Genomic DNA, 13,688 nt, shown 5'->3' with positions numbered 1-13,688 from the left:
TTTACAGAATTGGACAGCGGAGTTTGAACAGACCTTAAGAGAATTGCGAACTGCTATCATTCAAGTCAATTCCACACGGCTGGATCTGTCACTTACTGAGGGATTCTCGTCGTGGATATCCTCAGCCTTCTCCTTCTTTAAAGAATGGGTTGGGGTTGGATTGTTTGGAGCTGCAATCTGCTGTGGATTAGTATTGACCCTATGGTTGGTCTGTAAACTCAGGGCTCAAACAAAAAGAGACAAGGTGGTTATCACCCAAGCACTTGCTGCTTTAGAGTCTGGGACCTCCCCTGATATATGGTTAACCATGCTTAAGCAATAAGTCGCTGGCTGCTTAGCTCTTGCACCCTCAGAGTCTCATCTCATTGCACGAGGTAGAGTGAGTAAGCTTCAGCAGCCCTGGAGAGTTGCATAGCGAAGCATTGCAGTAGAATGGCTCTGCGGCATATATGAGCTAATTCTAGGGAGGCATGTCATCTTGCATGAAGGTTGCGTGCCCCAGTGTCCTTCCCCCGGAAAAAAAGGCACAGGGCCCGGCTATGACCTCTCCGGGTGAAGAGCTTAGGGGAGAGTTGTGTATGCAGGCCTGATATTTTGTTTGGGGATTTGACCTCTGTGTTCACTCTCCTTGTTGGGTGTCTTATTGCTTCTTAATAATAAGAAAAGGGGGAGATGTGGGAAGCCGCGCTCACATTCGCCATTACAAGATGGCGCTGACATCCTGTGTCCCATGCTGACAAACAACTAATCTGCGCATGTGCGAAGGGATTTTCCACTTGTTGTGCTCTGCCTCTCCCTTGGCGTCATCTCGCCCGATGAGCAACAGCCAATCAGGGACTGACACATCCTAAGCGGAGGACAGTTTCCTATATAAGGGATGGGTTTCTGCTGTTTGGGGTCTCCATTTTACTTGTGTAAGCTTATGCTCTCCCTCTCAAGATGCATTAAAGCTTTACTGCAGAAGGATCCTGTTTGTGTGTGCAGCGTCGTTCTTGCTGGCGAGACAGTAACGCTAGCCACATGTTTAGAAGCCGTTGCACCTAGAATGGGGCTAATGCAAGGGAGGACAGTGAGGCATCACCAAGAGGCAGCATCTGCAGTCTCTGACAATTTGAACTCTGTGGGCACTCTCTAATAAAGACCCCTGCTCATCACTTGTATCCCCCCACCCTCATTTGACTTTGATTATTCATTCCGTGTTGGGTCATGGAACTCCATACTGTGGCAGAAGACTCTTCATGGTGGTATGCCAGCTTAATTTGCCTCTAATGGTAGGTATAACTGTCCTCAAGAATGCTAGTGGGGATGGTAGAGGGTGGGTCTGTCCACAAAGGGGTTCACAATTGAGAGTGACCAGGGAGACATAGCTGTCTATTCCTTTCAGGTTCCTCTTCAAGTCTGCCTTTGTCTCTTGTCTTAAAAGGCCCTAAGAATGCCTATTGCACTTCCAGTGCATTTTCCTACATTCCCATCCTCTCCTGTCCCCAAGGCTTTGAGCATCCAGACTGCATAGTTAAGTACCCACACTACATAGATCCGTCAAAGGATCTAAGTATTCCATTAACATATTCATTGCCTCCCAGGGAAGGCTCCAGAGGCACACTACCTCATAGACCTCCCAGAAGACACAACTTCCAACCTCCTTTCAGGGTCTGGGTTAGCTTTACTTTGGGAAGAAGAACACATCCAATGTGTGAACTCAGCCTGGAGGCAGTTGTGTCTAAAGAGAATATCTGAGTGTCCTCTGTTGGAGTTTGTGCGTAGGGGTGAAGGAGGTACGGTGGGATGAAACTTTACTATCCCCTATAACTCATAGGCTTAAGTCTTGACTGCCAGCCTATAGGGCCATTGGAAGGTGGAAGCAGTGTTAGGAGAAGGGATGTTGTCCTAGTCAGGGTTACTATTGCTATGATGAAACTCCACGACCAAAGAAGGAAAGCGTTTATTAGGCTTATACTTCTATTATCACTGTTAATCATCAAAGGAAGTCAGGACAGGAAGACAAACCTGGAGGCCATGGAGGGAAGGGCAGTGCTTACTGGCTTGTTCCTCCTGGCTTTCTCAGCCTGAGTTCTTATAGAATCCCAGATCATCAGGCCAGAGTGGCACCATCCATAAAGGGCTGGGCCCTCCTCCATCATCAATTACCAATTAAGAAATACTCTATGGGTTTGCCCACAGCCTGACCCTATGGAGGCATTTTTTTTCAATCAAAATAACTGCAGCATATGTCAACTTGATATAAATCTAGCCAGCACAGATGTAGTGAGAAAGTTAGATCTTGGGGGTAAGTCCTTGAAGGAGTCTGGAGTCCTTTCTCTCTCCTTGCTGGTTCAATAGTGTGACCCACCCTGAGCCACTATATGCTTTCCGCCCCCTATAGCATTAGCTTTGGTTTCCCAGTTCTTAAACAGAATATGATGACAAAAACAACATAAGGGAGAAAGGGTTTATTCTGCTTCACAGTTCTAAGGTACAGTCCCTTGTGGTGTAGAAGTCAAGGCAACAGGAACTTGAAGCAGCCGGTCACATCGCATCCAGTCAGCTCATGGAAGTGCTCAGCCCTGTTTTCCAGTTCATATAGTCCAGGACCCTGGTCAGCAGATGGTGCCACCCACATTTGGCATATCATCTCACCTTAACACATTCAGGAAAACCCCCCACAGGCATGCCCAGAGGCCAGTTTCCTTGGTGATGAACCATCACAGTGTTCTGTTTAGAGATAGGTCACAGGGCCAAAAGACTATGAACAGAAGCCCGTGAAAACATAAGGCACAATTAACCTCTTCTCTTTCAAATTACTTATTTCATATATATTGTTACAATGAAAGGACATTAACACAGAAAGGGTAGCTGTCAAAAGCCCCTCTCTCCTGATCCCTAAGCAGGAAGAATCCCAAAGAAGAGTCCTTTGAAGCTGAAGGAAGATGAAAGTATGGGAGTGATGTAGGTGCGAGGATGCCAATCAGAGGAATAAGGTGTGCCAATTACTCTGCGCAGAGAAAAGAAAGACGCCACTGGTGAAGAACTGGCAGGAAGCAGAGAGGCCCAGGAGATAGTTACCTCTGAGACATGGATGGAGTTGTGCCATGTCTGGGTAATGCTACCTCATCAGCATACTCCCACAAACTTGCCTGAAGAGTGGCCATTACCAGAAAATGTTTTTGGAGTTCTATGGGGGTGGGGTGAGTGTGTGAGTGGCAAAGTTTAAGTTTGAAGAAGTGTCTGTACATGAGCAAAAAGGTAGGAAGAAGGATGGTCTAACAGGCTGATCCTGCACTGGGCCATGGAAATTAGCAAAAGGTGAAGGACAATGCTCCATTTTCATTATTGTTATTGCCAAGGTCATTTAAGGTTATAGGACAGCTCACTATTATAACAGGTCCCCAGACCTTAGCATGAGTTGCTCCATGACAGAAGTACCATGCAGGCCATAAAGTTCAGAAAGTAGACAGCAGCACCTGCCAAGATGAAAACAGGGACCTAATCCATCAAAGTTCATAGTTCCAGGAGTCTCAAAATGTACTAACCTTGATTTTTGGTTTTCTGTAGTTCTGCTTCTGGCTAACTGTTCTCGCTAACTGAAGATTGCCAACCCAGGGCATGGATTTTGTGCTTAAAAGGCCACTCTGAGAAATGCTTGGGGCTACACTTCAGTCAGAACACCCAGTGTAGTCACAGACTGCCTAATACAGATTTCGTATTGGCTTAAACACATGTCTGACTTGTCTTCTCTGGTGGATACCCCACATCCCTGCCACTGAGTGATGTGGGAGTGTGTAGAGAACCTGCAGAGGTGGCCTCTGGCAACTACATTTGTCTGTCTGCTGGAAACCTGTCACCAAAAAGCCTTCTCTGGCTTTAATCCAGTATCAGGCAGTTCACAACTCTCTCCAATTCCAGGTCTAGGGCCACTGATGCCCTCTTCTGGCCTTTGCAGTACTTGTGCACAGGTGGAATAGGCACACATAGACATGCACACATACAAAACAAATCTTTTTATCAACTTGAGAGTAAGGGCATGGGAGGAGTTCAAAGGATGGGGACTGGGAAGGGATGGAGGGGAAAGGGCTGGAGGAGGAAGCAATGCATTTCTATTTTGATTAAAAACATTTAAACAGGAGGTTGGAGAGATGGCTCAGCAGTCAAGAGCACTGGCTGCTCTTCCAGAGGTCCTGAGTTCAATTCTCAGCACCCACATGGTGACCCACAACCATCTATAATGTGCGCTGATGCCTCTTCTGGTGTGCAGGCATACATGCACACAGAACACTATGTACATAGTAGATAAATAAATAAATAAATAAATAAATAAATCTTTAAAGAACATTAAAATAAACAAGCAGAATTAACTGCGGGCGGGGATCTATTATTTGAAGGCACCCTGGATACTTGGTAGGATGGATACCCCATAGGTATGAGTAAGATGTGCACCCAGATGTCAGCTTAGTTGGTGGTCTTCACTTGTGGACCCTGGTCTATAAGCATAACTTTTCACCTGCCATCTTGATAGAAACTCCAGAACTCAGATTTTAAAATTGCCAAGTGGGATTTCTGGGCATAGAGCCTGGTGTCATAGTGGAATGGTTCCCTAGGAGACCTAGACACATCTGAAAGATAATAAAGCCTTCTGGGCCAATAAAGAAACAAGAGACAAGCAATTTGATGTTTAGATCTTTATAATAGAGCCTTGTCTTCTGCAACGCGTACCACAGGGCCCTGCTAACTGACCTGGCCCATTCCCAGTCAGCTTCAAGTGCTCATCCAGACTGCAGTGACTCAGCCTCCAGGCCACTTCTTATTAGGCTCAGTCTTCTCAATGGAGATCTGATTCTCCAGGTGTGGGGAGCTTGGCAGGAAGCACCGATGTCAATCTCCATCTCCTCTCCCAACTCTCCCACTCTCACCCCTAGATTTCAGGGTTAAGACGCTTGATCCTGGCTAAACAAGATTCTTATATTCATACTGACTGCCATAGCCATGACCAGAGGAGAACATTTCTAGATAGAAAGGCAAGCCAGAAGAGTAGAAACATGAGGCTGGTGGTGGCCATCTTTCCCTTAGGTAGAACATGGAAGAAGCAATTATGTGAGTCCAGAGAAGAAATGGAGGGAGACAGAGCTGGGATCCAACCATACTTGGAGCTAAGTGCACACAATTACAGGTATAAAAGCCACAAAACCCTTTATGTTCCCTTAGACTAGTTCAGAAATTGAGCTTTTTAAGTTTCCAAGTGACAGAGCCATAACTCTTACACAGAGAAGTTTAAAAATATTAAAGATCAAGTCAGGCGCGATGGCACACACCTGTAATCCCAGCACTCGGGAAGCAGAGGCAGGTGGATCTCTGTGAGTTTGAGGCCAGCCTGGTCTACAAAGAGTCCAGGACAGGCAAGGCTACACATAGAAATCCTGTCTCAAAACAAACAAATAAACAAACAAACCAAAAAAGCAGCACACTAACTGAGGCCCATGGGATTATAAGTCAGTGAGCTGAGACTTGAACCTAGGCAGTCTGGCCTGAGTCTGTGCTGTAGTGACTGAGCCAACAACAACAACCATGAAGCAACACAGTGGTGTACAGTGATGGAGGAGAACAAGCCATAACGTCCCCTCTCTTCCCATCTTTGGCCGTCCCTAGGTACTGTTTTAGCTTTCCAAGATGACAAAGAGGCCTGGTTCCCCTGGAGATTTTGAGTACCACTGTCCTCTAGACCTAGGGCAGAACACTTTGGAAGAAATGTGACAACCCCCCCCCCAGATCCAGCATAAATTCCCACAATTCCCTGGACGTGCCGATCTTTTCCCGAGTCCAGTGAATGATGTTATTTAACCTGTGATGAATCCAACCAAATCCCAGGGTAAATTGCGGTATATGGTATACAATACATTTATCGAGGAAAGCCAGATGTTATGAGAACAAGCACTCCCCCTGCTCAGGGCCTGCCTAAAGTGGAAAGCAGGATGACCTGCCATGCTTCATGGGACAAAGTCACTGGGTTTGCATATCCCATGGATAGCTCCCGAAGATTCTCCCTGAAGCTCCAGTTCTCTCTGCCCTCTGTCTAGTATCCCTAGAATTGCCAAATCCTGAATTTGCACTTAGTTTCTTGATTACCCGCAGAAGCCCTGAAGCAGCTACAGCTGCTGCTGTTTTAGGCCCTGTGCATGTCCCTTGCACTTGCCTGAGCTATGGCTTTTGAAATGAGCAGCGACATGGGGACAACAGTTGCCAGGCACGAGGATGGCAGAGCAAAGAAGTAATTCTGAGACTAGAAGGGCAGCAACAGAGGAAGCCTGGCATGCATGATATGCGCGTCTTCCTGAGGATGCCAACTATTTTAAGAAGACAGTTTTGCCTCCTGCCGTGGGATGGAGAGGGTACCTGTGAAGCACAGTGGCATGACATATGAGAAAAGGCATTCTGGGGAGGTGTGTAGAGAGGCTGCTTCTTAAATGGCGTAACCTAGAGAAGACGAAGCACTTTCCAAAGGCCCCTTTCCGCAATAATGCATGGCAGCAGGTTGCAGGGTCCCAGTGAGGTAAGGGTGTAGACACATTTCTGTTTTCTTTCTTTCTTCTCCCTCCTTTTTTTTTTTGGTATTGTTTTGTTTTGTTTTTCGAGACAGGGTTTCTTTGTATAGCCTTGGCTGCCCTGGACTTGCTTTGTAGACTAGGATGGCCCAGAACTTAGAGAGATCCACCTGCCTCTGCCTCCCTAAGTGCTGGGATTACAGACGTGCACCACTGAGCCCGGTTCTATTTTCTTTTTTCTTTTTTTTTTCATTAGGAGAGAATTTTATTTAAAAATGTCACCTTAAACTGCAAGGATGTCTGTTCAACATCACAATTAAACATGCCAAAGGAGAAGCCATGTTTTCAAAATGCCCACTTAATCCCCCCTCAGACACCTCAAACCCACCCTTTGCTGACCTTCTATATACCTTCTTTTTTCTTTTTCTTTTTATTAAACAAGAGAAAATAGACAGATACATGTTGGTAAATGCTAACTGTCTGTATTCACATAGAGACACAGTGTAATCTCTGAGCCCAATATACAGAGAAAGGAAAAAAAGCTAGAATTCTATTCAGTACTACACAGGGGCCTAACACCCTCCAGCAGAGCCAAGAGAACTGAAGGGCTTCTCTTTTTTCCCCACCAAGCACGGTATTGATATTGAATCCACAGTTTTTGAGACACGAAAGGATAAAATGAATTTAGGACAGAAAAATGGAGATCCTTTTCCTGTTATATTTTGCTCAAGGTATTTTCCCCAAATAAGTTGAGAACCATGGTGTTAAGAGAGACCTCGAAACAGGGCAACTGAGCACAAGAGGGGGAGGGAAATGACTGCAACTTGCTCCCAGGGACTGGAGAAAATTAAAAAAATAAAAATAAAATAAAAAAGAAGGTTGGAATCCATCGGTCTTTTGTGCTAGTCATCCTCGCCTTCATCCTCCTCTCCTTCCTCCCCTTTGTCCTCCTCTCCTTCCTCCCCTTCATCATTATCTTCATCTTCTTCACCTTCATCCTCATCCCCTTCTTCATCAATATCTTCCAACCCTTCTTCCTCTTCGTCATCATCATCATCTTCTGCCTTTCCTTCTTCATCCTCATCCATATCAGGAACCAAATAGTACTGCAAGGGATTTGGCCAAATGTCGTCTTTGATGACCTCTCCTAACTCTTCGGCACCCGCGTCAGAGTGGTCGGTGAACCAAGTGAAGAAGCTCTCTGGCTCTTCGTGCTGCTGCTTCCTGCTGGCCTTATTCTGCGTTTGACTTGAGCACTTTGTCAAATCCTTTCCAGATTTCCATTTGATTTCAGTGGACTTTGAAGATGTGTCACCACTCTCATTCAGATGAAATTCTTTGGAGAGAACTTTATTTTCAAAGTAATGATTTTCATCAAAATAAAAATCTATTCTGTAACCTGATTTAATGTCTTCAAATTCTGTCACTTCCACTCTGGTCAAATAATGCAGAGCCTCTTCATCCTCCTCCCCAAGCAGTGCGGACATTTGTGGATGGTTGACAAATGTTGTTACCCCAAAATTTGGGACTTTGGCGATCAATTCTGTCCTCTTTTGAAAAAACGGTTGGTGGAGTTTGTTATATTTTTGTTCTACATTCAAAATTTCCTCACTGGCTTGTTCATTAAGTCTGTCTATTTCATTTTGTACTTCATCAATATGTTCAATTGCTTCTTGCTGTTTTTTTTTTCTCCTTCCGACAGGACAGGAGAGGCCGATGCGTTCTCCAGCTTCGGGGCAGGAGAGCGTTTGAGTTTCTTGGGCGGAGGCTCGTTCGCGGTTTGCCGTTTTGGGGCCCTGGCACGAGGGAGGTGGTCTGAAGCCAGAGGGCAGAGACCCGATGTTCACAGCAGGAAGGAACTCGCAGGACTATTTTCTTTTCTTAATAGAAATCAATACTTTGTTTTCTTCAAGATCTAGATGAAAGTGAGTTCAAACCAAAGAGGAAACCAGGCAGCCAGTTCTCATGAGTTCTCTGCTCATTTGGCTTTGATTTGGGCTAATCGTTCCTCATGTTTGTTTGACCCTCAGACCTGCCATATTGTCAACGTCTCTTAGGAAGATGAAACAAGGCAGACAGCGGAGGAGAGTTGTAGATGGTGAAGGAGAGTTATGGAAGGTGAATTCCACAAGCCCTAAAGGACCAGATTTCTCCACACTTTCAGGTGTTGAGACCTTGTGTCCCCACAACAGCATCTACTGGCTCTTTATGCCCAAAGGCCTAGGCTTGAGACTGCATCTCTCTCTTGGTGCTCAAGCCACCACAGGCTGGCACACATCTCTGTTTGTGTGTACAATAACTCCTTCAGAAGCCAAAGGGAGAAGACACACATCCTCACCCCTGTCAATCCTAATCCAGGCAAGAGATTCCACAGGCCCTGATAACATGAAATTCATTCAACAAATCGTTGCTAAGCCTTCAAAGCAGAGCCACTTGGGTTTAATGTGTATAGTGTATGTGTTTTTACAGAAAACCTTCTTATTTGAAATTAAGAAAAAATAAGAGATGGACTACTGGCACTTACCTTAGTTACTGTTCTATTGCTGTGAAGAGACACTATGACCAAGGCAATTCTTACAAAAGAAAGCATTTAATTGAGGATTTGCTGAGAGTTTTTAACTTGCTTAGCAGTGTGAGAGGGTTACTCTGACCATCCTGGCAGTATGTAGGTAGGCATGGTGCTGGAGCAGTAGCCGAGGACTTTACATCCAGATAAAGACAGAGAGACAAAGACAGAGACTGAGCCTAATGTTCAAACCTCAAAGCCCACTTCAGTGACATGTTTCCTCAAACAGGTCCACACCCCTTAATCCTTCCCAAACACTTCACGAACTGGCAACTAAGTATGCAAACATATGATCCTTTGGGGGCCATTATCATTCAAACCCCCACAGTGCATGTTTGCCAAGGCTTGAGGGACATTAACTTTGATTAGAGAACTCTTGAGAGCCCTAGGTAGCAACTGGGTAAACAAAAGATTCATGGTTAAATGAAACTCCTGAGCAAAGGTTTCACATACAGGGTGACTTTTGCCTCTGCAGAGAATTCTGCTGGTGATGGTCCTACTGTGAAGAACTAAAATAGTCACATCAAATTAAAAACTGTCAGGGGGCATAGGAGGCCTGCCTGTTCCTTGATGCCTAGAAAGTGCATAGAGCTGCAGAGGGGGTGTTCTTGGCTTGACTTGACCTTCTTTGTTACTGGTGTGTGTGTGTGTGTGTGTGTGTGTGTGTGTGTGTGTGTGTGTGTGTGTAGGGATGTCCCTGCCAAGGTGAGTGTTTGGAAGTCACAGAACTTACAGAATGTCTATTCTGATTGAATTGAGGTTGTCAGGCTCGGGGACAAGTGCCTTTACCTTCTGAGTCATCTTCCTTGTCCTAGGGTATCCTTTTTAAAAATAAGTTTTGAGATAAAATTCAAGTAGTTGTTATCTGTCTGTTCAAGTGTTCAATTCAGTTTTTTGGTTTTAGCATGTTCAGTTGACTACTAAGTTTAGAATGTTTTCATCACCTCCCTACCCCCAAACCATATACCTATTCATAAGCATTTTTTATTTTTCCTTAATCCCCAGTGGCTATTATTAATTTGCCTTTGTGGATTTTCATTTCTGACATATTTGTGGATATAGTGTCTGGTTTCTTACACTTAATGTATTTTAAAGGTTCAGTATGTATCAACACTTCATTTGTACAGCCTGAATTTCATTGTATATATATTCATTTTGCTTACCCATTTCTCAAGCGATGGACATTTGTGTTGCTTTCAGACACATCCACATGGCTTGGCACAATTGCAAGGGCATGGAATCAGTCTAGATGTCCATGAACAGATGGGCAGATCCCGGTATTGTTGCAAACACATACAGTGTTAACTGCACTCCGTCATAAAGAAAAATGGAATTTGCATGAAAGTGGACAGAACTGACAACCATTATTTCAAGTAGGGTAGGCCAGGCTCAGAAAGAGAAATTGGGGGGAAGGGGGAAAGGGGAAAAGGGGTAAAGGCAATGAAGTAGAAAGGGTGGGTAAGGATGGTGAAGGGGCTAATGGCTTGGAGAGAGGCCTGGGAGCTGAGGAGTGTGCACAGGGATGGACCAAATGCAACCCGTACAGCAAACTCCATATGGAAACCTACTACTTCCTTAGCTAAAGATGGAAGGGACATTCACTAACACTCTTATGTGTTCTCAGTTCTGTGTGCATGTATCTCTCCAGATTAGCTCTCCAGATCTCATAGTGACTACACTTTGGATGGTCTGAGGAATTGCAAACTGCTTGTCCCAAAGCAGCAGCACCGTTTTCCCATCCCAGAAAGGGGACACGGACGCTCACATTCCAACCTCTTACAAAAGTTCTGCGATGGTCTTTTTCTGCTGTTCCAGTGGATATAAAGCTGAACTGTGCAGTTTTAATTTGCAGTCCTCAGTGGTTAATAGCGTTGAACATGTTTTATGTGCTTATTTGACATTTATGTATCTGAGGGGGACAACCAGCTTTGACCATTTTTAGTGGCATTGTGTTTTTGTGAGCAAGTTGAAATTCAGATGCTTGATCCAATTTCCTCGTGAGACCTACGACCACTACATTTTGACTCCATTTTGTGAGTTATCTTTTTACTAATTACAGCTTCATTTTGTGCACAAAAGTTTTTAATTTTAATGAAATTCAATTTGTTCATTGGCAAAAGGCTTTTCCCCCCAGTGTAGTATTTAAGAAACCACTGACTAACCTAGTCAGAGGGTTTAAGCTCTCTCTTCTGAGAGTTCTACAGTTCTGCTTTGACCCACTGAGTTTTTTTTTTAAGACCTCACTGTGTATGGGTCTTAATTTCATTCTTTTGCATGATGATAACCAGTGGTCCTTGATCCCATTGTAGAAAATACCATTTTTCTCCACACTGAGTGGTTTTCAGCACACTTGATGGGTGGGTGATACCTTATAAGTGCAACTGCTTGTTTTACTACAGAAACACATTTTACAATTCATGACATCTTGGATTTGATAAAAACAGAACATCTGCATTCTGTTTTAGAAATTAAAAACCTATTTCCCTCAATAACAGTTATAACTCTTGATATCAATTTGATTAGAAAAAATTCTATCACAAATGCAAGTATTATCTTATGATAGACATGCTAGATTAAGTCTTAAAGGCTTACACATCATCCTTTTGCTATTGAAAATAAATTAGGACTACCACAAAAGTAATAACACAATTATAATGATCATGAAAAAAATCCATTAATTCTACAAGCCAGGTTAAATTCTCCTACAAGTTAGATTTATTTGACAGTGAGAAGATGTCACAAGAAATAGTAATATAAGCACCAATGGAGTGTCTTTAAAAAAAATATTCAGGGATTTCAGAACACAGATGTAAGTATGTGGTGTGCAGAGCATAAGACAATAATAAATGTCTGTTTGGGATTCATGTGGCAGTTCAAGAGATGTACAAATACCTATTATGTCCTATAGTTCTGTATATGACATATGCCCCCAAATACAGGAAGCACCCCACCTTCAGAGTCTGTGACACCATAAACTCAGCTTCATCGGATGTCCTGATTTGTGTAACAATTATTTTGAAGATTTTTTTCCTGTAAAATGGCTTGTATTTTCACAGGTACAACAGTGAAGAAATAAAATTTTCAATTTGACATGGAATATAAAAGAACAGATTTTACAAAGATAGCCATAAAATTTGACTGCTTATAATACTGTCCACAGTAAATATGACTAGCCCTCTAACTCCTAGATTATTCAATACCGAGAAGCAATATGTGATTTCATCATAAAAGACAGAACAGCCTTTCCAGCATGTCTATTTCTGTTCAGAAAGTTGAGCAGAACTGGAAAATATATTTGTTTCCCTCTACTGCCCACTAGGGAGTCAGGAGGGCATGCATTTGTTGAGGACACATTACAGAACTGGTTTTATTTATTTATTTATTGTTCACTGCTTCAGTAATGCTTAGCTTCCTTTACAAATATTCTGAAGTTATTTCATTGGTTGTAACATGACTGGAGTTTTGTCCCATGTTCACTACCATAGGAGCTTTAGACCTTTAGTCCAAAAGAGGGAGAACTATGGGACCATGAGATTGACAGCCAAGTGAACAGGACCACATCTGCCTTGAAATCAAAACCCTGGGCCTGTCTATCTGAATTTCCACTGTTAGAGGCAAGACTGCATGAAGGCAGCACCAAGAATAGCATGACTGTCCACCTCTAGTGCATATCCAGACAGCAGAACAGCTCTGAGGAGGAAAAGAAGTTGGGTGAAATAGTAGAGCAACCTTTAGTGCATGTAAGTAGAAAATGTGGTTTCTAAGCTCTTCAAAGTGTTCAAATATCAATACGGAGGCTCCTAACTACAGAGACTGGTAAGCAAAAATGAGAGGCATTGATATTTTATGAAGAGCTCTCAACTCTCCTAATACAGTATTTGTAATAACTTAAAAACAATTTCCCTCCTAGTACTGGAAGGCAAATTCTACTACAATCACATTGATGCCAGCCCCGGCACATTTCTGCACCTACGTTAATTAGTCTCCTTAGTAGAGCCCATCATGTTTTCCAATGGCTTTCTCCTTTCTCTATACCCTAATCCCCAAAGTCTATAACCAGTTACATCACGTGGCTTCCCTGAGGCACAAAGGTACCAAACTCTATAATTAACCATGAGGAATGATATAAATATGTTCTCTATTTATATTAAAAGATTTTAATTCTTTTGGGCCACAGAAGTATGGAGGGGGGCCAGAAAGCTTAATACTTACTCTGCAGTGTGAACTGTAGCTCTTTTTGAAAAAAAAAAGCCAAAAAAAAAATCAGAGAAACGTTGACAGCCACAGTCTGCGTAACCCAGCAACACTGTTTAATAATAATAATAATAATAATAATAATAATAATAATAATAATAATAATAATAATAACAACAACAACAATAATTTTAAAACACTAGAAAAATAATCAGAGCTATACCCCATTCACTCTGAATTTTTTTCAGAAGAAAATGACACAAGCAACTGAAAAACAAATATCACTTATGGAGGCATGACATGAGGTCTTGACTTCTGGTCATGCTGAGATGGGGATGGGCAGTTGGTGATGTACTTATGTACAGGTGGGGGTCGGTTAGCATGCATCCTTTAAA

At 43.2% G+C, this 13,688-nt stretch overlaps 1 pseudogene across 1 annotated transcript; it reads right to left on the bottom strand.

Moving 5' to 3' along the window:
- Nucleotides 1–7,435: 7,435 nt before the first annotated feature.
- On the bottom strand, nucleotides 7,436–8,376 carry LOC311598375 (protein SET-like; annotated as a pseudogene). Its single transcript has one exon. The product of its transcript is annotated as a protein SET-like (transcript).
- Between the last annotated feature and the right edge of the window lie 5,312 nt (nucleotides 8,377–13,688).

Source organism: Acomys minous (assembly GCF_964271855.1).
Source record: "Acomys minous genome assembly, chromosome: 5".
NCBI lineage: Eukaryota > Metazoa > Chordata > Mammalia > Rodentia > Muridae > Acomys > Acomys minous.
The sequence above is the reverse complement of the archived record's forward strand: the minus strand, read 5'-3'. Positions and strand labels throughout refer to the sequence as shown.